This window comes from Numida meleagris, chromosome 2 (assembly GCF_002078875.1).
Source record: "Numida meleagris isolate 19003 breed g44 Domestic line chromosome 2, NumMel1.0, whole genome shotgun sequence".
In the NCBI taxonomy this organism is placed as follows: Eukaryota; Metazoa; Chordata; class Aves; order Galliformes; family Numididae; genus Numida; species Numida meleagris.
In genome coordinates, this window is record NC_034410.1 from 90,652,678 (window position 1) to 90,662,530 (window position 9,853).

A 9,853-nucleotide genomic window follows, 5' to 3' on the forward strand; every position below is an offset into this window, starting at 1 on the left:
GAATAAGACTTGTCCTGAAATGTATCTTCAAGGGAAATGTTCGTATGGCAAGTAGAGTCATGCATTCTCCAAGGATTAAATATGAGGACATGACTTTTTTTTTTTACTCAAAGCAGGGTTATCAGTTTTACAAAGTTGTGTTCCCATTTGCATAGTTGCTAAACATTCTCACTGATAAATAGTAAAGCACTGAAACACATCTTTAGCTTCAAGCATGTGTCTGGTTTTGTCAGGGTCAGGATAAAATGGCCAGCTCAAGAAACTGGAGTTATAGACATGCTCAAGGGCTATTCTGGATCAAGATTCCTACAATAAGTCTTGTTAAACACTGACTCTGGATAGAAAAATATTAAACTCACTCTAAGATTTGCACAAAAGGCACTACGAAGTCAGTCCATAACCTGAAGATCCCAGAAACTAAGAGGGAGAAGATATTCAAGCTCAGGGAGGGTACATTTAGGTTAGATATAAGGAAAAAAATCTTTTACAGTAAGGGTGATGAGTCACTGGAACAGGTTACCAAGTGATGTGGTTGATGCCCTATACCTGGAGAGGCTGGATAAGGCCCTGGGTGACCTGATCTAGCTGTAGTGTCCCTGTTCATTGCAGGGGAGCTGGACTAGAGCCCTGACAGGTCCCTTCCAACTCTAAGGATTCTATGATTCTGTGTGTCTGGTGCCCTGAAAAACTCAGGGAAAAGAAATATTGAAGCTAATTATCTAAAATGATACTCATAATTTAAATGCAGTTACAGAGAGTTGAATTGCTTCAATAACACAAGATCCAGGCTGCAGCCTGGGCATGCTGTACTCCCTGCTTCTGTGCACTCTCTATCCACTTCTGTAGCAACTACAGCTGAGTTAGCATGGTCAACAGTTTGAGCCTGTTGCTCTGAGAAGGACACTGCAGAGGTTAACTACAAAACATGTTGGCAGAGATCCTAGTATGTCCGTTTGTGGTTGGATTTGATGATCTTGAAGGTCTTTTCCAACCTGAGGAATTCTATGATTGTAATAGGGAATGTTCTGTGGAAATGTAGCCTGAAACATGGTCTGTCAAGCTGGGGACAGTTTATACTGAGAAACTTTCTGAAGTTGTCAATATCTTTTTCTGAGATGGGCAGAGCCATTGCATCTCCTCCTAAAAGAGGAGCAAACATGGAGTCACTTACCTATTTCAAGGACCTTAGAATTAGAGCTGTGTGCTATCTAGAGTTTTAAACTGGATGTTAGAACGTGTTTTGCTGCCCCAGGTTTTCTTAGTGTGCAGATTTCCCCTTAAAAAGACATCCCAGCATGGAGCTGAAGAGCTCCTTGGGGAGAGAAGCTTGAGTACATAAATAGACTTATGCAAATAACGTTCTTCAGAAAAACCAAATTTGTTTGGCACCGTTTGATAGGAGATCAGTATTACTTGACTTGCTTAAATGTAAGGAAAAAAGATTGTTAGGGACATGAGAGAAAAATCTGAAACCCTAAACATCTCAGTTACAATAATCTTCAGCAAATTTTTTTGGTTCAAGGCATTCTCCCACTCCGACTTCATTATTTATGTTAAAGAAAATGCTGCAGTCGCTATTTTTGTAGTTGCACAATGCAGGAATTCTTTCTGCTCAAAACAAAGTGGATACATGCCAGGACATTTATTGGTCTAATTTCTAAATCTGATTAGAATATAGACAAACCAAGCTTCTCTGTTTTGGGGTTTTTGCTTACTTCATGAAAAAGAAAATATTCAAACAGGTGTTTAGGCATCAGAGCTTTACTGTATTTAAATATCAATAAATTATGTAAAGCCATTAAAAAAGCTGGCAACAAATGTGCTGAATCATTTGGTGTGTGCACATTTTTCTGCAGACTCTTAGCAGTATGAGAACTGCTTATATGCAATCATTTATCCTGTTGTCTTTATGACCAGGGTATATCAAAGTAACATGACATCTGCTAAAAGACTGCAGTTTAATTTTCACACAAATATCTTTGCTTTTTTGGAAAATGAAAAGCCCTCCTTCTCTTTTGTAAACAGTGGAAAAACTCAAAAGCAGTGAACAAATCATGTAGTCATATGCTGACCATTGATATTTCAGATAATAATTAATAACTCTATTAATTTTCTCTACTGTGTTACATACCACGTCTCCTGACAAATTACAGGATTTCAATGATGTAATTTCAAACAATATTGCAAGGATATTTTTTTTTTTGCTATATAATTTGCTGGTCAATGCAAGAGGGATAGAGGAATTAAAAACATTATGCAGTACATCAGCTAAAGACACAGCTTGGGCAAGATTTATTCATTTTTGAGATGGGGCTGACACCATGAACCTTTATCAAGTTTAACTTCTGGAATGTTTGATGGAAGGCTAGCTGCCAAAATTTTAATCTAATTGAGGTACAAATCCCTCTGAGAGGAAGGTGAATGGAGCATTGAGTTGGGAAGGCTTTCTATCTTTTCCCCTTTTCTTTTTTCTTTTTTTTTCCTAACTTTTCTCCACTGCCTTTCCTGTAGTCGAGGCTTAGCCATTTCCCACTGCTCTTTTCTTTTGTGAAGCTGTCCATGGAGTCAAAATTCTTCTTTCCTCTCATTTCTTTCTGGGATAGGGGAAAGAGTCTATTTGTTATGTTGGAAGTGATGGGTAGTTCCTGTTGATTTGCTGAATTTTCTGGCTAATTTCATTGTTAGTAAGTAGCATAGAACATATGCCGTATACTTCAAAATTCTCTACTATGGACCTGAAACATAGTGGTACGCATAGGCCATGAAAATTTAGCTCTCTTGTCTCTTTAGTAATGATTGTTTAGCTGGTTTTCATTATCTGGGTAAGATTTTGGTACTTAAAAGAATATTTAGAGCAGCTCTGTATTATGGCATATTGCTTAATTTTTTTTTTAGGGCGATTTACTTTTCAGAAATATCAAAGCTGTTTTCCTGACAATCAGGCAGAAAATTATGATTTTTGAAAATATATTTTATAACCCTATAGAGAAGTGATGAATGCTATAACTATTCAATCAACACTCAAAAGCATATTCTCAGAACAGTCTCAACCAGTCACTGAATCTAACATTTGCTGTTCCTGGAATTTGAGTATTTTTCATTATTTAGGAAAAAAAAAAAAGGTGGTTCTGAACAGTGATTTAGCCCCTGAGTAAAGCCTCATGCACAGAAAAGATCAAGAGCAGTTACTAGAGGGAGAATCTTTCACATAGCAGATCTGTGGACTGTTGGGCTCGACCCTCAAAGGTTGAATGCCATCCAAAAACAAGAATAGGACCTGAAATTCCTGATTCTGCTGAACACTAAGTAATGTGACACTGTATAATTCTTTACCTACTGTCTTTTATGTGTCCCATGGACTGTATCTTTTAGAAGTTAACCAACCACAGCATGCTAGTGTCCTTACTCATTGTGACCAATCTGCTTTTCTCGAAGAAGGCCAAACTGTAACTCAGGTGAAAATAGAAGGTATAACGGTCAACTTATATTCAGTTTCGGACTTGCTGCTTCTGTTTCTTAGAGATCTCATGTGCTCAAAAGCTTGTCTGTCCCTTCCAACTATGCTACCTATCTTAAAAAGTAAAATAAAAACAAAGCCACATACAATATTACTTCTACTAGCCTTGCAGAAGCAAGAAATTCTTGAAACACTCTTCTTTGCATAAAGGAAGCAGGTATGTTTTGACACTGGATCAGAGGCTGAATTTGTGTATTAAATTTAGAAACTCAGCTTCAGTTCTCTGTGTTGTCAGTGCTGCATATCCTTAAGAAAAAAAATATATGGTATTTAATAGTTAGGATCAAATTACCTGAAATGTTATTAACATTGTCATACATACCTGATTTCAAAAGATCTCTGCTCTGGAGGGATATTTTAAATAGGAGATACTGCAAATAGACCTTGGAGTTTGAGTGCTGGATGACTTTGTCAAAAGTAGTAGTAGTAGTAGTAGAAGTCTTTCAAAATCTACTACTTACATAGTAGTTATGAAGGCAATTGAAAGCTTGGTTACTAAATGAACATATAAAAAGCTTTCAGTTACATCAGGTATTGAAATGAAAAATCTGACAGAAAAGTATTGATCATCACACACTTGTCATCAGTGAAAGGTGTCTGAAGCCTGAGGAACAATTAATGACTTGCATTAATTTCAAATACATAATTCATCTGTAGATATTGACTTAAGTTTTCACTAACTTTCAGAATAATTTAGTGCAAATGACTGATTTGCACATGCTATGTGTAAAGTTGCTTGCATAGGTTATTATGAAAATAAATGGAAAGAGACATGATTGTGAGGATCTACTGTAAATTGTTTTTGATGAATTTCTATCATTGTGTTTTAGAAGAATGTTCCAGTCAGGAAGGAGTTTTTGTTTTCTGGTAGTGACTGGTTTTTTTATGTTGTTATTTGTTTGGCTGGTTGCTTGTTGATGACAGTTATAGGACTATTTTTTTTTTTTGTCTGATATGGGGAAGGGAAAAAGGAATCTCCCCCTCCTCTTTTAAAACACCTGATTTTTTTGTTTCTTATGTGACTTTGAGTAAGCAACTCTGTTCCTAGTGGTTCTAATGTCTTGATCACAGCTCAGTGTTCATCAAATAAAGCCACCAAAATAGCGATGTGTATGTGGCCATGATGTGTTTTGTGTGAGTAAACATGTATACTCTGATATTCAAAGTTTCTATATGGGAATACATAGGATTGCATGTCTGCATGTTACCGTTTCATGAATGCATAACCACTGAGTGAACTTAGAATATATCTTGAATGTTATGGGTAAGACAGTAAAATAAAATAATTTGAAATCAATATTTTATTACAGACTGACTGATAGCTATGCTGCTTTACTTACACTTACATTGTTTCTACCTCATTTTAGAAATATTCTGGTGACATATGTGCTTAGCTAATAGGTTTTATATGTGTGTTTTAGATCTGTAGTTTTCATTGGGGAGTTACTTGAAACAGCTGATGATAGCAGGTGATGGCACCTAACACACAGAAGGGAATGAAGAGGTACAATGAGAGTGGCAGATGTCGAATTTGCAAAACTGCATGGAGGAAAAGTGTTCCTTTGGAGAATATCTCACAAAAGAAAATGGCTTAAATGATGGTAATAAACAAGAGACAAATGGGATAAATATTATTCCCTGAAAGTGCTGCTTTGCAATCATGAGCTTTTGTTGCTGACCTTGTGTTTGGTTGTAAACTGTTCTCATGGGTGGTCTTAAGTTTTGCTTGGTGCTGAATTGTTGTGAGCAGAAAAAATATGTGGAGTATAAATAGTTCTGTGATATAGGGGGGGGAAAAAAGCACCCTGAAAACACTTCAGATCTGTAGCAGTCAAATGACTATTTTTTTCGCTAGTAATGTAAGAATAGGAGGTAGCAGATGTAGTTGCTTTAAATTTTGGAGTTTTGGATTACTCAGGAAAGGCAGCGGTCACAATCCTGCAATAAAGAAGGAATAGCTTACCTCTTTCTGAGGATCAGGGCTCACTAAACACTCCAAAGAAGGTAATCTCCAAGAAGAGACACTTCCCTTGCAGCTGGTTGCCCTTAAATGAGGTTAGAGAGATGTGTGCTCAACACCCTTGTTCACCAAGTGCTCAATCACTTGTTCAGGCTGTGACCTAACAGTTCCCATACATGTGGGTATAGAAAACCATTCTATGTGAACTGACTGTATTTACTGTTGAGACTTGCTATATAATTCATAGAAGCATGTAGTTCTTTTAAGCTACTTTGGACCCCAAGTTTCTGAGAGCCTGTCTTTTGATATTCAGGCCCTGAGTATGGGATCTGTAGTAAACGTGCTTGGAGAACTCCTATCCTGGAAAAAATATCTGATCATTCTGGAATGAATTGAAAATACACAAATGAAGGCCAGGAGAAAAGGTTGGTAACTGCATTAGTGAAAAGGAATATATGGCTCTGGGTGGGAAGAGTAACATATTTAATAAAGAAGTCATGCTGGTGACCTGGATGCTCATTAGAGGCTCAGCTGGCATTACTGAAAGCTACCCCTATTAGCTTATCTTCCTGCAAAAAGATATGCATCTTCATCATCAAGACTGGAGCATATAACCAAAGGTATATGACAGGTTGTCTTTATCTTGGTTCAAGTATCTAACCAGAGATGAAGACCTCAAGGAAGGCTGTGGTAAGTGATCCTATAACAAATCTTCCATGTATGTTCCTTAATATGTGTCTTTGTAAAGTATGCAGACATGTAGGGGTCTGCGATGAATTCTGTCTTTAGGATCTGAATCTAGGAAGCTGACTTTTTCCTTTTAATTCACCATTGCTAGAAGATGTAATCTAGTGATGCTTATTACTTTTGTATTCTAAAAAGGTCTGGTCTATTGAAAGAGCACAAGGACAAATTCAGTGAAGGTTTCCACAAATAAATGAGGATTACTTCTTTTAAGGACTCCACAGCACTAGAATCAGCAAATACAGGCTCAGGTAACTATGGGCATGTAAGAAACCAGTCTTGACATACAACATGATGAAAAATTATAGACAGCCATGCAATAGATCTAAAATTATATCAAACTTTTAGCTTTACTTTCTTATAGAGCAGAAGTGATATTTTAGTACAAGTCTAAATAACTTTGTGATTTGTGGTGAACAGCAAGAGAATACTTTATTACTATGAAGATCTTCATTATATATCATATTTTCTAAGTTAAACATCCATTGGAGAACAGAAGAGAATCAGGTAGATAAAGTCAAAATTTGCCTAACTGACCTCAGACTTCACTTGATATATTAAACCTATGTGGTAGTGAAAACATCTGTGTAATGCATGTACAAAGAATGACAGATAACTATTACTATAGAGACCTAGACAGAAGAAATATAATAATAATCCCTTAATTTGGAAATTTATGGATGCTGTTTTAACTTGAGAGTGTTGAGTGAGTCAAGCCACTAAATTCAGCCTAGTTAGCAGTGTTGAATCTTTCTCAAAAAAACGGAACCTGAACAAAAATTGTTTCAACAGAAAAAAGCAAACTCTTTTCATTTTTAAGTTCTAGACACATTTACCAATTAGCATGGAAAAAAAGTTGTCATTGAAATGTTTATGATTCAAATAAAAGAAAGAATATGGAAGAGAAGGTTGAGGGAACTGGGCTTGTTTAGCTTGGAGAAGAGAAGGCTTGAGGGAGACGTTGCTGTGGCCTTCCAATACTTGAAGGGAGCGTACAAACAGGAGGGGGTATGACCGTTTACATGGGTGGATAGTGATAGGACAAGGGGGAATGGTTTTAAACTAAGGCAGGATAAGGTTAGGTTAGATATTAGGAGGAAGTTTTTCACTCAGGGGGTGATGACACACTGGAACAGGTTGCCCAGAGAGGTTGTGGATGCCCCGTCCCCGGAGGCATTCAAGGCCAGGCTGGACGTGGCTCTGGGCAGCCTGGTCTAGTGGTTGCCGACCCTGCACACAGCAGGGGGGTTGAAACTAGATGATCTTTGAGGTCCTTTTCAACCCAGGCCATTCTATGATCTCAGGTGGGATAGTGTTTGTTTTTTTTTTTTTAGATATCCATTTCAGTGGTGTCTACTCAGTGGGCTTTATAATGATCTCAGATCAATTTGTCATGACTGTCATCTCACTATGACATAAAATAATTATTAACATGAAGATTTCCTGTACTACTGTCTGGGAAATCTATCTAACAAACTTGAAAGTATGAAATGGCTCAGTAAGGAAGTACTTAGCTACTTAATGCGGGTTAACATGCAGAGACACTGAAGCATGGGTAGTTTGACTGGCTGGAACAAGATTAACAGCACATGGGTTACACAGAATGAAACTTTCAGATTTATGGGTGCCTTGCTTAAAATCATGGGATGAATAAGAATGTATGTGTTTGGTAGTTTTATTTATTTTATTACTGCAGTTATTTTCTGAAAAGGACAGTTTTTAACCAGAACTATGAATTCTTGCTTGAAATGCAGAATTAATGTTTTCCACAACTGATCTTTACTTTAAGGTAGGAAAAGCTCTATTCTGTAAAAACCTTTATATTAGTAAGTGTGGATCCTTAAAATATCACTATACGTTAAAAACATTGGCCAAGCATTCATTTTTGCAGATCACATTCTCAGTTCAGTTACCATGGTAACCATGAGGGACGTGCTTTTGTAGCATTGAGCTCGGAGTGAGATGAACCCATACAACAGACAAAAAGGAATCATGGTGTCAGAAAGAGGCAAGCAGTAACAAGCATGATTGCTCTTATGTTAGTAATGCCTGCAGATCTTCCAATAGTGCTGTCTCTTAATGATAGTGAACCAATTAATATTTGGTGTGATAATGATAAAGATTAAGATGTCTCTTGGGAAAGAGAAAAGTTGATTTATGTACTGTTGGAAACACCTTGTCATTTGCTATGATTCAGGAGACATGGATAGTTTTTACCCATAACTCACTGTATAAACTGTTTTACCTAACATACCAGATTGATGCCACTGTAAGTTAAATGAGAATGTAACCACAAAGCACAACTACGGCTTCCTAATCCCTGTTCAGTTTCTTTCATACAAAAAAAATTAAATGACCACAGGTAATGAGTTAAACAGCTAAAAATGCAAAATAGATGGATGAATGTGAAGTCAAATAGCTAGTGCATGTTGTTGTTGTTGTTGTTGAGAGTTGAACATTGATTTGAAAGAATGGAGGAGGAAGTCAAGTTCACCAAGGCAGTGATGACTGGGCTATCCTGAGAATACAGCTGGAAGAGCTGAGCTCAAACTGATGAAACACAGTAAGAGAACAACCTTAAGTTAAACAACTTCAGGACTGCCCCCAGCTCATGCTTCAGTGAGTGAGGAAAAAAGTTTCCCTCAGTCCCAGAGTAATGGCAGCTTTCCTCTTTGCCTTAACATGTACTCTAAAACTAATGTTAAAAGCCTGCAGGGCCCTGGAGGCGCATGGCCATGATGCAAAACAGGTTCCTTTAAATAGATTAATTCCTTGAAGCTTTGTCTTGATTAAAAATTTCTTCCAAGCCAGATCTTTTTGCAAGGCACAGTGGACTTTGGCAGCACTCTTCCAGCCCATTGCAACTGGAGTTCCAGTCACTCTTTCTCAGAACCCCCTAAGGTATTGCACTGACAGAAAAATTCTCCTAGACCAGGTGTCTCCGAAGCTCTCACTTGTCTTAGGCAGCTCCTTTTCAGGCCTACTGCATCTGGAGCTCTCATATCTTAATCTCAACCCTGACTCTATCCCTTACCCTAATTTTTTGGGAGGATCTCTCTGAATTCACCTAGGCATTGCCGTGTTACACAATTTCTGCTAGGTTAGGTGCCTTTGTTGCCCACACTTGGCTTGGCTGCCTCTTTCTAGCCCTAGTGCAGCTCAGAGATCTAGTCTTTTCCCCAACCATAATGCTAATTTTCCTTCTGAACTTGGATAAGCCCCTGAGGCATTGTTGTAATGCAAAATCTTTTCCTAGGACATACCCCTTTGCAGCTGCCCCCACTTGGTTTTTGTAGCCTGTTCCAACACAGCTGCACCTCAAGCTCTCTCTTATTCCCTGACTTTAACACTTAACTATTGTGGTGGCTTTCCAATAGTGACCACAGCATCACTCTAACTGAAACTTATCCCAAGCCAGAGCTTGTTATTGCTTGTGCTTGGTTTTGGTGTTTATTTCCAGCCATACTGCAGTTTTATCGCGATGCAAAATTTTTCCTAAGTCATGTTAACAAATAGTTCTTAAAATATCAAGTATCTTCTGCATTTCCTTTCTTATAATCTTATCTTTTGATTTTAACATTGTAGGCTTGAAAAAATGACATTTCTGTAGTTGAAGTTGCTAAAGTATTTCT

General features: G+C 37.6%; 1 long non-coding RNA gene across 1 annotated transcript; it reads left to right on the forward strand.

The window, feature by feature from the left end:
• Nucleotides 5,796–6,466, forward strand: LOC110393541. The gene is made up of 3 exons (XR_002435031.1): nucleotides 5,796–5,902; nucleotides 6,003–6,167; nucleotides 6,360–6,466. It is a non-coding gene; the product is annotated as an uncharacterized LOC110393541 (long non-coding RNA).